This window comes from Octodon degus, unplaced genomic scaffold (assembly GCF_000260255.1).
Source record: "Octodon degus isolate 3935 unplaced genomic scaffold, OctDeg1.0 scaffold00220, whole genome shotgun sequence".
Taxonomy (NCBI): Eukaryota; Metazoa; Chordata; class Mammalia; order Rodentia; family Octodontidae; genus Octodon; species Octodon degus.
The window spans coordinates 3,417,739-3,436,856 of record NW_004524796.1 but is presented as its reverse complement, the minus strand read 5'-3'; the positions used below and the strand labels follow the sequence as shown (position 1 = coordinate 3,436,856).

Below are 19,118 nucleotides of genomic sequence, written 5' to 3'. Positions count from 1 at the left end.
CCACTGAACCATCTCCCTGGCCCTCCCATTTTCTTATATTTCCATATTTCTTCTCAGTTTCTCTTAATTATAAATCTCTTACAAATTTGGTACTAAATAATTTTCTGTGACTCTGCAGTTTTGAGGCACCTATGGCCTACACCCAAATAGAAGGTGATCCCAAGTGTAAGGTGGGGTCACACTGCATAAATCATGGATTCCAAGCCCTCATGGTGGCCTCTGCACTGTGGATAGCCCCACGCTGAGGGACCAGGTGCTCACCAACTCTGTTTGCTCCTCGGAACACAGGCTGCTACATCGTTCAGTTTTCCTTGCAGATAGGTTGTCCTGAGTGACTGAGCTTTGGCTCAGTGATGCCGGCCATATTTCCTGCTCTGGAGGTCAAATTTTGAAAATGGCAGAGTCATAAAATGAAGTCTGGATTGATATGCACTGCTTTGATAAAGGCTGGGTTGTACCACTGCTGAGAACGAAGCCTGTACTCTGACAGATGATTACGCTAGCTGGGATCACTCCAGCAGGTGATACTGTCCCAAAACAAGGGTCTACTTACCATCTACATGCAGACTATTTAAATGCCACAGTATACAAAATATAGTGTCATACAAAAAGATAACAAATACTTATATTCCATAAGTAAACTTTCTTTTTACCTGCCTCATAGACATTAGTAGAAATACTGGGCTAGCTAACCCCCTAACCAGAAACTTCCATTCAGCTTGTTGGAACCAAAACCTTTTGAACACTTGAGATTCATCATTATATCCAGTTTTATAATTATGAGATTTTATCCTGTTATGTTTGTGTATAGGTATCCCCCCCCCACCCCCACCCCCAAGCCTCATGCAGTCATTGGGCAGCTTCTGGAGTTTGTGACTGGTTATTGTTGGTGTGGATGCTGCACTTGCCCTGGGGCAGGTAATTTGCATTACAATTTAAGGCAGGAAGAAAAGCTAGCTGCTTGAGCTGCTGCTACCCCTCCCTTTTGCTCTTGCTCTTTGAGGTCACCAAGAAAGTTTGCTTTCTCCTATGTTGTTCTGCCTTTGACTCAGCTGAATATGGACTGAAACCTCCAGTAACCGTGAGCTAAATAAACCTTTCCTTCCTTCATTTTGAGGGTGAGGTATTTGTCCCAGCAACAAGAGAAGAGTAACTAAGACATATCCTCAGAAATGAATGTAAAATCTCTACTTAAATTATTTTTTCAAGTGATTTATGTAAATACTCCAAAACAGACTGATTGATCTATTCAGGCCAATATATCTTCAGGAAACAATACACTATAGTTCAAAACACAGTAACTGAGATTATGTTCCTTGTACCTTGAGAGATTTGTGAGGGTTTCAAAGTGGCTTTTTCACAGTGGACTAATCATTACTAATCACAAAATATAAATTCACTGTTTGTGTGTTTTACTTTACTATATATGAGTTAAGATTTTCAGGGTTATATTTACCCTAAAACTTTTCTCTTTTAAAGCTTTCCTCTGGAAAATATAATGGTCCTCATTTTTCTAAATTCACTTTTTAGTAAACTTACTGTCTAAAAAATTCTGAGCACTCCTCTATACCCATACTAACAAAATTTCAACATAGAGATAAAACTATTGAAGAATTTGGGGGAAAGTACCAAAGACCTATTTAGCTGTTATTTCGTAGTTGTATCGCTATCAGACTGAGGCAAGGAAGGGCTTGCTAGAGAAGAAGGGAACTTAAGGAACAGTGAGGACGCCATAGAAATGCTTTCTTCAGACATACATGCAGTATCAGGTCAGGTGGATTTTCACGGTTTAATAACATGTGAACTGTTTATTGCCAACTCCATGTGATGTCACCCCTCACTTCATGCTTTTCTACACATCCAAGGGCATGGATGTCTGGTATAATTTCATTTACAGAATCTCTGCCAACAGCGCGCCAGATTGGATTCTCTCTCCACCCAAGACACTTGTGTGAGACTTAGAAGGCAAGAGGGAAGGTGTATGACTGCTCCACCATCAGTGAAAGGGATGCATATGCATGGGCAGCAGACAGCAGAGTTCTCAGTGCCATGAGGCCAGCAGTTCTCAGTCTGCTTCAGCACCCCCTAGAAGTTCCTGAGACCCACTTAGAGATTCCATGAGCTCAAAATTCTTTTCTGCACCATACAAGACATTATTTGTACCACTATCATGATCCCATAATGCGGTTTTCCAGCAGCTCCATAACTTGTGAAGACTTTATCACATGGATGCCTAAGGGAGTGTGTGCCCACAGAAATGGATAGCAACACTGTAGCAATTAGTTCTAATACAACAGGTGTGTTCCAAGAAGTCTCAAGGAATTGAAAAAAAACATTTGATTAAAAACAATAGTTTCAATTGTAGAAAAAAGGACTGCGGGTTAGAAAGTTTTAAACTTGCCATGACAAATGCATTGTTTCCTGTAGGTACTTATAGCCTCTATAAAGTTTTAATATATAGTTATAAACCCTAACTGTTAATTGTAGACTGCTCATCTCAGTACACCTAATACTTACGAGAGAAAGTACTTTTCTTTACCAATACCAGCTCACACCAGCACCTAGAGATTCTTAAACATTCTACTTTATGATAAGCCAAAGCAGTTCAGACAAAGCTCCCACATTGCCAAAACCACATTCTCATTTGCTTGGTCTTAGATCACCATATGATAATCAAGAGACATCTGCACAGTGCAGAACTTGACACTTAATCCATTACTGAAACTGCATTACGGGAAATGCTGGGATATAAAGTAGCCTAACTTTGTACGCAAGAAATTGATGATTTGTGGTCACTAATCAAGTTAGAGCAAGCCGCCTGCCTCTGTAAAACAAATCTTGGTCTTCTGCTCTTGTGAGCTTGGGAGTCCCCTTGTGTAAAACAGTCAGTGTTGATCACACTGTATCCATCTGCATTGCTGGCACACATCCTTATTCTTAATAGCCTTTCAAATATATGGATGTGCATGCATATACCAATGAATAAATAGTATTATAACAACTATTGCACTCTAACAAGGTTAAAAAATAACAAAGACAGCAGCACAAAGCCCCGGAGGAACAGACGATTATGAAGGACTAAAGAGCTCAGTATTGCTAAAATCTATATGTTGGCTGTGTTCCTTGTTGCTGTATAAGCCAAGGACGTTCTTATCTTAGAGATTTCTAGAATGTTTCGGAAATCTATTTTTGAGCAGTTTGATACTGTGGGATAAATGCAATATGCACCTGTGCATGCTCATGCACAGGCATGCGCGTGCGCACACCCACACACTCACACACTCATCTAGTGAGTACAAGCTGCTAAGCTGTAATTCAAGAATGTTCTAATGGAAACTATCATTACGATCAAGATAATATGACCTAAGCAAGATGGGGAAGGAGGGAGGGAGGACTGCAGTAAGGATCAATTACCAAGAACCATGAGGAAGTTTGGGATGAAAGACATACCCACTGTCATTAAAATTTTGTTTTACTTCAAAGAGAATATACGTATATTTTTAGGGTTCAAATTTTGACTAGTCTCAGAATCGAGGGGAAGATCTTAATGAGTAGTTTGACAATTTGAATTATGAAACAAGAGCTGTTTCGGTTTTGTTTTCTTTTAAACAAGACTTGAAATCTATTTCTAAAATGTATTTAAAAGGATAATCTTGGGAAAGAAATATGTCCTTAGAAAAAGATACAACACTGTGTCTGTAGATGCAGAATAGTTAGGATAGATATACAGCTACTTTTGTTTAATTCAATGAGAAGAAAGTTTTGTACTAATAGTGTTTGGACAGAATATCCTGTGTGCATCTTGTACTATGGATAACCACTAAGAAGATAGCAATATGCAATGTATTAATTATTGAAGCTGTCCTATTAATCAGTTTTGAAACTGTCTCATTGATGTTTGTTTCTCAATAAAAAACATAGAAAAAGAAAAGAAAAAGACACAACAGGGTTAACAGAAGAAATATCTGGGGTTTGTTCTTTTGTTCCTTCACTATATCAGATGAATGGACAGCAATTTTGTCTCAGTCAATTTCCCTGTTTGAGCTTTTTAAGGAGAAAAAAAAATGCTATTTATATATAAAGTTTTTAATTAAAGAGAACAGGATGAGTCTTTGTTTATCATATTGTGGATTTTTACAGGGGAAGTTTTACGTTTAAGCTGACATTTTCACTAACTGTGGAAGTTCAGTCTAGATTTAAATAGAATATGTTTATTTTTATAGGCAACACTTACAGAAGAAGGCAAATGAGGTGCTTGAGGAAGCACTGAGAAACTTACCAAAGATATATAGCACCTGCCCTGGCATCAGTAGAACAGCAGATCCCTGCTATACTCTCAAGGCAACGGGAACGGATGGAGAAGGGAACCAAGCCAACACTGCCCATGTGGCCCTTTGGAACACTGAAAGTCTCACTGCAAGGAGACATTCCTGCATAAATACAAAAGCCTCTGCTTCAACTCAAATATAGATGACAGATTATCTTCACCAGACACTCCTTGGGTTGATACATTTCAGACAAATATCTACATGCTTTTCAGACAGCTAAACAGGCATGGAATAGGAGGCCTTAGCACACACTCCTCATATGATTTACACGTCAGAATATACTTCCCTTCCTCCCAGGAATTTCTTTTGGGAAAAATATCTCAACAGAAATCACAGGGCAGAACACATCGTTCTACACTGACACTTTAAGACACAGAACTGCAGGTCTAGAAGTTAACCTGTGACCCACGAAAAATTCTTTTATGTAAATTTTAAAGAGAATAAAAACAAATATCCCTGTGTCTCTTCCTCTCCCTCAAACCATGCATATTATGTAGTACTACAGGATGTAACCATTCTGTATGATGATGAAGTCAGATCTTTAAACTTGCATTTGTACCACGACTTTGGTAAACCTTAAAGTCTGTTGCTATTAGACTTGTCCTGTTTAGTAGGTGCTTTCTGGTCCCCATCATCTTGTACAATATAAACCTTTAAAAACATGTTCTTGGTTTTCTGGTTGGTGAGGTAGGCAAACAGAGTCTTGTGTCACATGACGTACATTCTGAGAAATGTGTTATTATGGTAGGTGATCTCACTGCTGTTTAAACATCACAGAGTGTACTCACACAGAACGTTACGGCGTAGCTTAACCTCCCAAGGTTGACACAACCAAGAGACACAGTAAACACCAGATGTATGACCCTGGTGCCAGGGTAACATGGCACATTGCTGTAGAGTGAATTATTCTAATAAATAGAATCGGTACACTATTAAATAATGATAAAAGTATACAACAGTAAATTAATAACATAGTTGTTTATCAAATATTATGATGCAGTGTACATAGTTATATGTTATACTTTTATTGCACTAGCAATAGGTTTGTTTGTGCCAGCGTCACCACCAATATATGAGTAATGCTTTGCACTATGACAATATAAAGGCTACACCATCTATAAGTGATAAAGATTTTTCAGCTTCACTTTGATCTTATGGGACCACTATCCTATATGCAGTTTGTCATTGATCAAAATGTGGCACATTAATTGCAAAATTAATAATCATATTAAAATTTGGAGAAAAATGTAGCAAAAACATCAATTTGTCTGCTAATTCTGGCAATATGTCTAATGTAGCAGAATCCCAGCCTGCTCCAGTCTCACTGAACCGCTTCTCTTGCCCATCACCATGGCTGCCTGTAAGCTGGTGCTCATCCGGCATGGCAGGAGTGCCTGGAACTCGGAGAACAGCTTCAGCGGCTGGTATGATGCCAACTTGAGCTGGCGGGCCACAAAGAGGCAAAGTGCAGCAGGCAGGCACTGCGAGATGCTGGCTACGAATTTGATATCTGCTTCACCTCAGTGCAGGAAAGAGCAATTCAGACCCTCTGGATAGTACCAGATGCCACTGACCAGATGTGGCTGCCAGTGATGAGAACTTGGCATCTCAATGAGTGGCATTATGGGGGCCTGACTGGCCTTAATAAAGCAGAGACAGCTGCCAAGCACGGCGAGGCCCAGGTGAAGATTTGGCGGCGCTCCTACGATGTCCCACCACCCCCGATGGAGCCTGACCACCCCTTCTACAGCAACATCAGCAAGGATCGTAGGTATGCAGACCTCACTGAAGATCAGCTGCCTTGCTGTGAGAGTCTGAAAGACACCTTTGCCAGAGCTCTGCCCTTCTGGAATGAAGAAATTTTTCCCCAGATCAAGGAGGGGAAAGGGTGTTGATTGCAGACCACAGCAACAGCCCCTGGGGTATAGTCAAGCATCTGGAAGGTCTCTCTGAAGAAGCCATCATGGAGCTGAACTTGCCAACTGGTATCCCTATTCTCTATGAGTTGGATAAGAACTTAAAGCCCACCAAGCCCATGCAGTTCCTAGGGGATGAAGAGACCATATGCAAAGCCATGGAAGCTGTGGCTGCCCAGGGCAAGGCCAAGAAGTGAAGACCACCAGGCAGCCTGCGCCCATCCATCCACCCTCCACACCTCTCCCCCACCTGTCACACTGACCACATCTGTAGGCATCCTGTGTTGTAGTTGCAGATGGGGACCAGTGGCTCCCATTTCCCTTTTAGCATTTTTGCTCCTTCACCCACTCTCTTGATAGAATTTAGCCAGAACAGGACCTCTAGGACACAAGTAAGCCCAGGGAAGGCTGTTCTTATCCAGGAGAGTTGGGAGGTAGTAACTATCTAGTGCTTCTGCTTTGTTTACTAAGGACCTGCTTGAGTAGGGGACAGGGATGACCATGCCAAGGCATGACCAGTGAGGAGTGGCCTGAGCATGCTGCTCCCCGGAGCAGGCTCTACGTTCTTCTGTAGTCCAGTCAGTCAGCAAGCTCTCGACATTCTAGTGAGAGATGAATGTAACCTGCATGGTGACTGAAATATTTCCTTCCCTCACCCTAGAGGAGCTGGCTCCAGAAGGTTGGGATTAATCCTGAATTAAGTTTATGTGTCCAATTTTTCTACAAAAGAAATATTATATAAACAAAAACCCTTCTGGGGCTTCTAGTGGTGGTTGAATTGTTCCACATGTGGTCACCAGAAAATAAGCCATTCCTCACACCAGTACAGGATGAGCTCTGGCCTCTGTGGGGTAGGAGTGCATCCTGCTGTGTAGCTTGGGATCCCTCTGCCTTGTTTTGGTGGCAGTGAAAATGCCTCCTGAACATGTCTAAGTGCATCTCACAATGTCTGATTTCTCAATCATGTTCCAGCTGGCTTGGCCCAGCCACATGGGCCAGTACTCATTTGAGCATAACTGTAAGTCTTTTTCCAGATCAATATAATAAAGTAGTGATGTGAAATAAAAAAAATGTTTAATGTATTTTGAACAATTCCACTCAAGAATAGTTAACAATGTTGTGTTAGCTTTTTAACTTTTCAGAGACAATTATTGAGAATTTATGGAGCTCAATAAATACTCAAATCCTATCAGACTTGGGAGGCATGATGAATCCTAAGTGGAAAAAATAAAAGGAAATCAGTAACTTAATGGGTTATAACAATTCTACACAACACCAAAGACAGATGATCTGAAGGTACATCAGACAGATAGTGAGGTTAAGCTCAACTATCTATGTTATAGGGTAATAATATCATTAAGCTTCTGTTCTGGAGGGTTAACTACTTAAGTTTGTAGACCAAAACTTAGAGAAAAAGATGGACTGCAAGGACAGCCAACATTTTGGCCCTAACCTTCCAAGGTCAATTAAGACTCAGGATATAGGAAACACTGTACTAAAAACATCATGTAACTCAGTTGTGTCCCAAATTTTCTGATCAAGGACATTATGGGGCCACAGAGGAGAGTGATCACTGATGTAGAGTGTGCCTAAGGAGAGTCACATGGAGAGAAAACATTCTCTCAGGCTTTCACAGAGAACAAATTAGTCAAGCAATGGCCGTGACTCATCCACATGGCTGACACTGACAAAGGATCTACAAACTGTGGTACAGGGTTTCAGGGTAAATTCTGAGGGGATTTGATTGACCATCATAGATACAAAGGTTACATTTCTTGTTAGATAGGTCTTGCTTTATCTTGGTCTTAACCATCCCGCAGAAAAGTATAAAAATGAGGTATAAAAAGTAAAGCCATATTTATATGCTGAGCTGTAAAAGGCTCAAGTCAATAACTTCTGACATTGCCAGTCCTATTGGTAACCCACTGCTATTGTGAACTAATGGACTATACTGAATTATTTTGCTGAATTCAAGCAAGTACAATATTTAAATGACAATGGATTACCCATCTCTGACAAAACTAAACAAAAAAAGGGGATATAAATGAAGGACCATTTTGTATCTGTATATGCAAAAGAGTTATGATAGATATACAGCTACTTTCTCTTAATTCAGTGAGAAGAAAGATTCGTACCATTAATGTTTGGACAGGATATCATATCTTCATGTTGTACTATGAATACAATAATATGTAATGTATTAATTATTGAAACTGTCCTACTAATCGGTTTTGAAACTGTCTCATTGCTGTTTCTCAATAAAATTAAAAGAAAGAAAAAGATCCAGCAAACCAGAAATAGTAGGAAATTCCTTAAAATGATAAACTATTTATAGAGGAAGCCCTAATTAAGTATTATAGTAAATTGTAAAAACAAATTTTTCTTTTTAAAAGCCACTAAAACAAGAATGCCCACTGTTGTCAGGCATAATCAACAGCAAAATGGAGATTAATCAGTGCTGTAAGTTGAGATGAAATTGAACATTTACATAAAAAGAACTGAAATGTGTTATGTATGTGTACAAAATCCCCACAATGAATATAAAGGATCATGTGCTGAAAACATGTACAAGGAAAAAGAAAAGGACCACATTTTCATTTTTCACATGCTATGACTGCACTATCTATGTCTGAGAGAAAAGTCAAGAATCTCTGCAAAGACTTAATCACTGAACAGATTAGAAAGATTAGAAAGATTGAGGAATACTACAATTTTCAGACAAAAACCAACTCTATTTTCATAGGCTAGCAAACAGAAACTATGACATTAAAACAAAAAGATTAAATAGGAAGGACATACAACAAATGAAAAAATAAGATAGCTAAGAACAAACCTAAAAAGTATATGGTTGTCTTTTTTCCACATGGTGCTAGGGTTGGAACTCAGGGCCTTGCACATAGCAGGTCAGTGCTCTATAAATGAGCTACAATTTTAATAAGAAATGTTATATAACATTCAAGAACTAAGCCAACAGATATTTTCTGAACTATTATACACACATTAAATGACTTTTTTTTATTTATTTTTTATTTTTATTTTTGGTAGAACCAGGGTTTGAACTCAGGCCCTTGCACTTGCCAGGCAAGCCCTTATTTTACTGAGACATCTCCCCAGCCCCTGACAGATATTTTATACTCATCAATAAAATGACTCAGTATTATAACAGATATTTCCATATTGATTTGTAAACTTAAATACAATGCTAAACAAAATTTCAGCAGATTATATTTGTTTCTGTTGCACTTCATGAATAAAATTTAAAATTTAAGTTTAAGAGAAAGGTCTAAGAACTTTCATCTTTCATGAAGAACATGGTGTGTTGACATGTTCAAATCGTATCATATCAGTGCCATTTTTAAAATATGGCAATTAAAGTTAATGGAAAAGAATCCCAGAAAGTAATCATAGTAGGAAAGTGGTTTATGACTTAATAGGCATTTCAGACTGGGAAGAGATAATAAACTATTGAAAATGTTCTGGAACAAGGAAGTACTCTATGTGAAATTACATCCCTATCTCATTCCATATACAAAAATTTTATTTGTATATAATTTCAAAAAGATTAAGGAACAAAATACAGAAAACAAAATTATAAAATTATTAGAAGAATTCTTTATGAACTTAGGGTAGTCTGCAAATCAAAGCTTTTCAGTGATACAAACAACAAAAATAATGAGATAGTGTATAAAACCCTCCTATAAAGTCACAGAAAAAGACAACTGAGGTGAAAACTAGTCAAAGGCCACACCCAGCCATTTCACAAGAGAATAAAACAAAAATAAAAAAAAAGAAGAAAGAAAAATACAAAATCAATATCATAAGTAATTGTGGTAATGCAAATAAAAGCACAATGAGATCTACATTTTAATTTAATTCAATTTTTTGGTACTGGGGATAGAACGCCAGACCTTGCACTTCCAAGGCAGGCATTTATGCCACTAACCTATCTCCCTAGCCTGAGATTTAAATTACCAAATACCTGCCATATTGGTAAAAAGAAATTAAATCTAACAGTATGATGTGTTATAAGAAACGTGGAGCAGGGATTGGTGGTACCTGCCTGTAACACTAGCATTCATGAGGCTAAGGTGGAAGGATCATCATGAGCTCAAGGCCAGACTGGGCTACACATTGAATTCAAGGCCAGCCTAAACTACATAGTAAGATCATATAAAAAAAAAAAAAAAAATTCACACAATGTTGAACATAAAAGACAAAAGCCCTCTTCCCAGAACAGGGCCATCATGGTTTATACCCAGCCCCAGGAGCCACCTGCTTTCTCGGGTGGAGCTTCTCCAAGGTGATTGCATCACAGGTATGCATAACTGGCTCGCTATCAGGAGGTAGGAAGAGCGGCCCAGGAGAGTGAGCTGGAAGGGCCGGCTCCTCCCTGGCTCCTCCCTTCTCTCTCCACTTCCGGTGCCCCTCCCTTGAACTGCGGCCACCCAGGGCCTTAGGCCATGACTTCCTGCCTCAGAGCTGGCACACTGCAGACTGAAAAAACATGAGTGAAAAAACCTACTACTTTTTAAAATTGAGGGTTTTAGGGACTTTGTCCCAGCAACAAGAAAAGGGACCAAGACATGAACCTTAATATTCTACTTAAAGAATGGCTTGAAACCACATACACAGTCAGACAAAATACAATGTACAGGACCGAGAAAGAAATGCCAAGTTCAATACAACTATAGCTTTTAATCAAGGGGATACTGGGGAGCCCTCAAAGCCACCAGCACTGTTCTCTGACTTAATGATGGCCTTAAGTATAAGGGTTTCTGTCTCTGTTGTGAATCCTCCTTTATGTATTACATAATCCACTAAATATAATAGGAAAGTCAAGCTGACACCGTATTTTAACACATTTTAATTATATAATATATTTATGATCAACACCTACGGAAAAGTGCTGCAATTGCACGCTACTCTTCAATAACAGCATAGTTGGTAATACATAAGAAAAAACCCTCTTTCCAATAGGACGTCTGATAATTATGATTTTTCTACAGCTATGTTCCATGTTACAAAAGCAAATTGAATGGTACAACAGTCTGCACTTGGTACAGTAGATATTTTTATGTCTCTTGAGACCTTTCCATCACCATCTTTTCTGTACTGATCCCAAATATGACAATAATCAAATTTCACATGAACCAATAATTCAGGACATTTGTTTGTGGAATGCACATGATACAGATTTTATATATAGATCTCCCTTTGCTGGAACAATACCCAATTTATTTATAATCTCTTTACTATATAATAGAATAGAACCTCAAAAACTGGGCTAGAATGTTACCTAAGGAAGCCAAAAGAAAGCCCTCGCAGCTGCTAGCCAGGAATCTGGCCACCAAGAGGGGTACTTTTTCCTAAGGACGAAGAGTACCTGTGTTCAATGTGGTTCTTGATAGGTTATGGCCGGAGTACAGACTGCTAAATTATCACGGCCCTGATCCAACACCGCGGAATCCCCAAAACAACAGCTTATCTTCCCAATGACCAATTCCTCCTCCTATCCTATTCCAGTCCTGGATACAACTTCCTTTTCCCTTTCATGCCCACACAAGGGAGCCTCCAATCAGCTCCTTGTGTGTCACTGAACCTGCTCCTCAAACTCCATCCCCAGTGAAAGACCATAAAGTCTCAGGCTCCCTGTCCCAGGTCAGAGCATCTTTCTGTCTCCCTGCCCTCAATCCTCTCTTGGTGTGTTTAGAGTTAATAAAGGCTTTCACTCCCCCTATTTCTGCTTCTCTGCTGCACCACCACTACCACCACCACTGCTGCCATCACTGCTGCCTCTAAAACCTATCAGCTCTTGCTTCATTTTCCCTCGCTTCATGCCTTGTGCATGAGTTTAGCAGGAAAATGGTAGACTCCACTTCACTAAGCAAAGCTTCCTAAAAAGAGCTCTTCCCATCACTACTCAGTAATGATCTTTCACTAAAGAATGCAGAAAAACAACCAAAAATCCATTCTATATCTCCTGGATACACTGGAGCAGGAGGGAGATAAAACTGAACGGTGCCTCCTGATTTTAGCCCTGAGATCTCAGGTAGCAGTAGATGGAGACATAACCTCCTTTAAAAAGCTGTAAGACAAAGATAGCACAATGTGATTACATTTAAAGTATTAGAATTCCATTCACACATTTCATCATCACACGAGATCAGATAACTCCTTCAGAACATAAAGGACACCATCCTCAAAGGAATTCAATTGTGTCAACAGGACTGTTCTTAGTCCAAGTTGCTCCAAGTTTGCTCCAAGTTGTGCATGTTCAGGGACAGAAATAAATAACTAAATCAATGTTATCACTTAATGCTACAAGAGAAAAAGTTGTTCAGGGCATGGAAAGTGACACAAAGTGAGAGATGGAGGTTTGGTGGCACAGAATGATAGACCACCCCAAACCACAGCATATAACTGCTGAATAGTGGCAAGTCTGTTAGTGGAACCTTTAACTTTTGGAGGTTAAAAATCCCTTTTGCTACAAAACTTAATATTTTAAAGAAGCTATAAAGAAGGTAGAATGTAACGATTGTGTCAACCCAAGGAGTTTAGAAGCTTAAGTAACTCTGTACCTCTACATCCTGAGGTGTAGAAGACATGCCCTAGGGCTGTTGTTTTTGGTGGAGAATGCTGAAATTGTTGACTGAGTGTGTCAACTTGAGAAGTTTAACTAAGTGACTCATCAGGGGACCAAGTTTCTCTTTATAAAGGTCCTGGGCCTACACAAGAGATGATATAAGAGCTAAACTTGCCCAGGGAAGAGAGTGAGGAGAGGGAGTGGGGAAGAGGTGGGGGATGGAAGTGGGGTGGGGTAGCCTGCTTACAATATAAGGGAGGAAAAGAGCTTAGCTCTCTTTTGCTTTTGTTGCTTTTTCTTCTGCTGCCTTGAACTGCTGCCCCTGTGCCCTGCTGCCCTGCCACCCTGCCTTGGAGCAGCCTAATTATGGACTGAAACCTCCATAAAACAGTGCACTAAGTATACCTTTCCTTTCTTAAGTCTGGGTGCCAGATAATTTGTCTCAGCAATAAGAGAAAAGTAAAACATAAATAAGTTCTGAGTTAAAGTCAGCCTCATTCTTCTATGACCTAAAGGCAAAATCCCTGTACTGCTAACTGGCGTTCTAGTTGTCTAAACAAAATAGAGAATCTAGGCAAGAATAGGCAGGATAGCTAAACCAGTTCTATTTTAAGGGAGTGAACACAGATAAAGCATCAGAAGCATTACATCCACAGACTAGAAAACCACGATAGGCAAGTGGCCAGCAAAACTGCAGCTCCCACTAAGTGCTAAACTTGAAAGGATGTCTCAATCTGTTTCACTTTCATACAGACTATTAAAACATCTTAAAATAAAACATTTAAATCATTTCTCCTTGATAACTGTCTAAACGAGAACACGCTTAGCAGGTCATGTGAGTAGTCAGAATATTGTACATTTGCCCAACCTTGGCCTACACACTAGACACTATAGGTAAATCCAGAGCTCTGAAAATTTATGTGGCAATCTCAAGTACCTGAAAGCAAAGAAAACACTGCACATGTAGGACAGTGCCGCACAGTTCTTCTCCCTCAGCCATTCTGAGTAAATAGGGTTATTAATGAGGGGTTCTTCTACTAGCGATGCTCTCAGAGTATGTATGACTGAGAAAACAATCCTGGAGATATGATCGATGTGTATATAAGCTGAGCATTTCCCTAAAGAAATGGTCCACAGATTTCTACAGCATTGATGATTTTGGGAAAGGACAAAGAACCACTGTATTTAAAAGTCCTTTCAAATCTATGCCATATAGATATCCCAGGAAGTAGCACATATGTTTCAGGGAAATATGAAGACTTAGTCTAAGGTCTAAGATGATAAAATTTCTAAATCACATTGCTAGGTTTTCTTGGACCTGCATTAACAAAATTGATGGAATCAATGTTCATAGCAAGATATTTTACAAACATATGAATTTCTGGGGAAAAAAATTCCTACTCATCTCTTACAAAGATACATCTCCTGCTTCTGTATGTTACCAAGACATTTATCAAAAATGTAATATTAAAAACAAATGATTCATTTAGGGATTTTTTTTTGTGGTCAGATCAGCCCAACCTGGGGTCAGGGCTGGCATAGTGTGTGGTGTTGGGATCAAACTATGGTCCCCAGCACACTTGCCTAAACTTGCCTAAGCAGGCACTTTAAGACTTTTTTTTAAAAAAATTTTATTTATGTATGTGTGTGTGTGTGTGTGTGTGTGTGTGTGTGTGTGTATGTGTGCATATAGCCAGCTCAGCCCACCAGGGGGCGAGGCTGGCTGGCATGTGGTGCTGGGGGATTGAACCGTGGTCCCTGTGCTTTGCTAAGCTTGCTCTAATTAGGTGCTTTAGACCACTGAGCCATCTCACCAGCCCACTTTAGACTTCTGAGCTATCTCATCAGACCACAAATGATTCATATTTAGCAAATTTCCTAGAAATTTTAGGAGAAATTTAAAGTATCATTACTGAGGAACAAACATGACTGTTAAAAAAATCTTTTAGCATTTTTTGTATTTCCTGGATTTAAATCCCTATGGATAGAATGAGACTGAACTGAAAAGTTAAATTAAATTCCATATAAGATGGACACCTAGGAATGAGTGAACTTTCAACTAGCAGACTTAAGGGTTAATTTTGGGTCAAATGGACTGTACTCTGGAGTACCCACAACAAAAGATGAAGGAAGAATGGGCCCCTTTTGTGTCCTGCCTGGAGCTGAGGGAAGACATCACGATTTCCTGCCTTTGGACTGAGATTTATACCTTTAAGTGGTCCTCTGCCCTCTGAATTCTCACTGGGATTATAGAAAGGGCCTAAATGGCCATTGGAAGATTCCCTAGGTCCACAGTTTAAAGATGGTGGACTGTAGGACTTCTCAGCCCTATAGCCATGTGTTCCATGTTCCCATAATAAATATCCACACCTGTCTCTATCTGCATCTCCCATGGATTGTTTTCTGGAAAATCTGGAGAATTCTGACTAATTTATAGATTCATGCTCCAAGAATTGGCCTTGGTTTTATACCAAAAGATGACTGCTGGCCTATACATTTATTAATGTATTGAGTTTACATAAAACATTTGAGATAAGAATATATCCCCTTCTCAGACTTTTTGATTGCTTAGGGGAGAGAGCACTCACTTACCTGCCACCTGTCTCTGAGATGCTACCTCAGAGACAGACCGTGTGGCACACCAATAGTGAACATGTAGTGGCACCTAAGCTTCAGCACACAGCTCATAGTGGCTGTGTGACATGACACAAACGACATTGTGAATGGCTTCTCATGTTCAAGGGAGGAGTTGGATAGGACAGTGCAGTATACTATCATGCCATTGTTATTTAAATCCCTCCCTTTCTAGATGAGGGATCGCGACTTGAACATTTTATATCCCTGGCCTCCCACATTCCACAAGGCAGATAACCCTTGCAAGTATGTTGAGTGAATAAAACGTTAACACAGCATATGGAGATCTTTATCTATTCAAAGAAGTTCCATACACCATCATAGGAATCTACTATATGGCATACTTATTCTTCAGAATACTCAAAACTACAAAATTGAAAAGCAAGTAGCTGTTCTCTGATATGAAACAAGTAGTACTAGGTCTAGTCTGACTACGGGGCTTTCTCCTTCCATTCGTCACTGACAGGACCTCCTCTCCTTGTGCTGAATGTGCGTGACACCAGGTTCCTTGTAAAAGAACTTGTAATTTAACTCTCCTCTGTAATGAATGTGGGCTAACTCAAATGCAAGGCTACAATTGAGCCCATAAATATTTCATTCTAGGGTGACGATAGTTCCTCCAAGGAGGCAAAGGAATGGTTAGTTGTTTAAAACCCAGGGAAGAGATACAGTTCAGAGGGAGAGTGCTTACTTGGCATGTGTAATGCCCTGGGTTCCATTCCCAGCACTGAGAAAAATGACTTAAGATAAAATCCAGAGAAAAAAACTATAAGACTGATTACTACACTGTCTACATTCCTGACCAGTTTTCTTCCTTCAGTATCTAAGGAGCAGGCACTGGGTGTGGTTATGGCCTCAAATACTCAAGAACTGACACTTTTTAAAAGGGTGGGTGTTAACCTTGAAAATAAACATCAGTACAAAAATCCTCTTAGAAAATATCTAGAACACAAATAACTTTGGTAACTAATTATGTGGCTCACTTTTCATTCTGAAATAGGCTTTAAGTAAAAAAACAAACTTAAGCCACATAAATTTCTTTTACACGTACCATGAAAGCCAGGCCTGCTCTTACTAAATAAAACTTTTCCAACTCTCTCTATTCAATTATAGTATATAGCTTTATGTTTTTCTTTGCTTTAATTTTTGTACCATTTCATCTGCTTTTCCTTTGATGCCACTTAATGAACTCTTCTCAAACCATTTCACTGCAATTTTGATCTTCTTTTCTTTGCCCTACTTAAACTGCTTTTCAGCACTTTTCACATAATATATTTCCCAAGTATTTGACTTTTTTTCCATTTGTCTTCAGGAAGAGTCCCTATTCCAACAGTTTCAAGCCCATTTCATTTATGTCTCCTTTTAATCAACAGTATACACGCAATTTGGAATCTCTTCCTTGCAGTACCTGCTAAATTTGAGAAACTTTAGTTCAAGATGTTTTGAGTAATGTCAAAATGTAAAAATGGACTTACTACAAGTCAGTATTGTTAAGGATTGTAAGCTAAACTTAAAAGGTAAAACAAGCAAACAAAACAAATTTAGTATTTTAGCCATGAGCTCCATTGGCACTAGCAATATTAAATACAAAAACAAACGGACAGGTAGTATTGTTAACTTTTAAAATTGTTTGGGTAATTGTCATATTTTAACATTGTTTTATAGTTAAAGAAAGGGTTTTTTTGCCTTTATTCTCTTCAGAGCAAGAAAGAGACAATAATAATGCATTTGTAGTTTATGTTCTTCTAAGAAAGACTCATTGATGAGATGAGAGAAGATACGAGCAGGAGCTCTTGGGATAGAAGCTTGGGTCTCTGTCCTCATTTGGCTCCTTAGGAGCTCAGTGCTGTCCAGTAAGATGTGTTGACCCATCATCAATTTCCTCATCCATAAATCTCTTTCTCTCCTTCTTCCTGAGGAGCTGAGTTACACAAGGGGAAGTTCTTATACTGAGATGCTACATAAACATAAGCGATCACTGAGACCTGTGTGGCACAGCTTTAGGCTTACTGAAAAGACATCTGAATATTATTCACAATAGCTCAGCAACAACAACAGCCTACACTGCCATTGGTAGATTGATAAGTCAACATGGCGACGGAATGGTCCAAAAACAAAGAAAGCAAAAATCCATCTGTGAGTTTGAGAGACTGACAAGCAGGAGAAAGCTTGCTACACAGACAGCAGGTCAGGGGCTGAAGCAGACAGAGGGATTTTCTTCAATCTAACAATACCTTAAATGGTTTGGGAAATATCAAAGTGAATAGATTTTATCCACAGTCTGAACATTTCAAAGGCTCAGGGGATCTATGACCACCATGTCTACCAGTGTCCAACTGTGGGACTCACCTTGATCCCACTTCTCTCACAGAGAAACCTAAGGTTGCATATCACTGCTTTCCTGTCACATAGCCCAAGCTCACCTCCTCTCTGGAGGACACTGGATGGTCTCACTAACCTGCATCCCCTATTTTCCAAATCAATTCTATACCCAAAGAAGATTGTCTTCACTTTTATTTTTCAGTTTTTAAGGTGCTTGACACCGGACCCAGGGCCTCACACATGTTAGGAAAGTGCGCTACCTCACTTGAGCTACACTCCCAACCCTGTGTTTTAAATGTTTATGGTCTCTTGGCTTATAAGAAGAATGGGCAAATAAATATGATATGATACCCAGTAGAGTATTGTTAGGTCTGATAAAAGGAAATTCTGTCACATGTAATGACATGGATGAGCCTGGAGGAGACCAAATTGAGTGGAATAAGCCAAAGGCAGATAATTGACATATGATACCACTTACATGAGGTATCTAATTTAGTCATCAAAATCATGAAAAGAGAAAGAATGTGGTCATTAGGCAAAGAAATGAGGACCTATTCAGATGGGTACAGAGCTTCTGTTTCCCAGGATGATAGTGTTCTACCCATCTAGTCTCCACTACTGAACTGCATGCTCAAAATCATCCAGAGGCACTTCCGTGTAGTTATTTTAGTATAAACTGAGAATTAAGAGATATTTAAAAGAAATTAATCCAAAATAGCAGCATTTGGTTATCAAACGCCCTGCTTACCTTACAGAAATGCATCACTGGTTAGCAAAGGCGGTGCCCCCGCCAAGGCAGTCATAGGGCGCTCGCATGACATCTACTGTCCACATCTCCCTCGTAGCTTCCCTCACCCCCTGGTCCCGCAGGCCACCTGCTTGCCATTCCTGCTGCATCTGCCTCACAGCCTATCCCTAATGCTGCTCATATTACTCAGGCCACAGACACACATTTCCGTGCTGCCACTATTCCATGAGCTTGTTGAGGGAAAAGTGCATCTCAGGTTGCCGCTTCTCTAACGCCTACCTGGTAGCACAAGACCACTCATTGGTTAGCTGAATAAATTCTGCTCCATCACAGCTCCAATAGTTTATTTAGCTGTCAGAAGGCAAAAATGCAGAACAAACAGAAGTGGACTATTTTAAATTTCACGTAAAGTGTTTGTGTCGTTCCCTGTTCATATCTGGAAATGAAAAGGGAAAAGAAGAATCATGTATTTATAGCTAGGTTTATAGTGATACAACAAAGATTTTTCAGTTACAGCTCTGAGAGAGAGAGAGAGAGAGAGAGAGAGAGAGAGAGAGAGAGAGAGAGAGAGAGAGGAGAGAGAGAGA

At 39.5% G+C, this 19,118-nt stretch overlaps 1 protein-coding gene and 1 pseudogene across 6 annotated transcripts in view; one reads left to right on the top strand and one right to left on the bottom strand.

The window, feature by feature from the left end:
- The window catches only part of Cacnb2 (calcium voltage-gated channel auxiliary subunit beta 2), a 374,901-nt gene that overhangs the window by 79,080 nt on the left and 276,703 nt on the right, over nucleotides 1-19,118 (bottom strand). The gene's annotated exons all lie outside the window — the stretch shown is intronic.
- On the top strand, nucleotides 5,679-6,456 carry LOC101562971 (annotated as a pseudogene).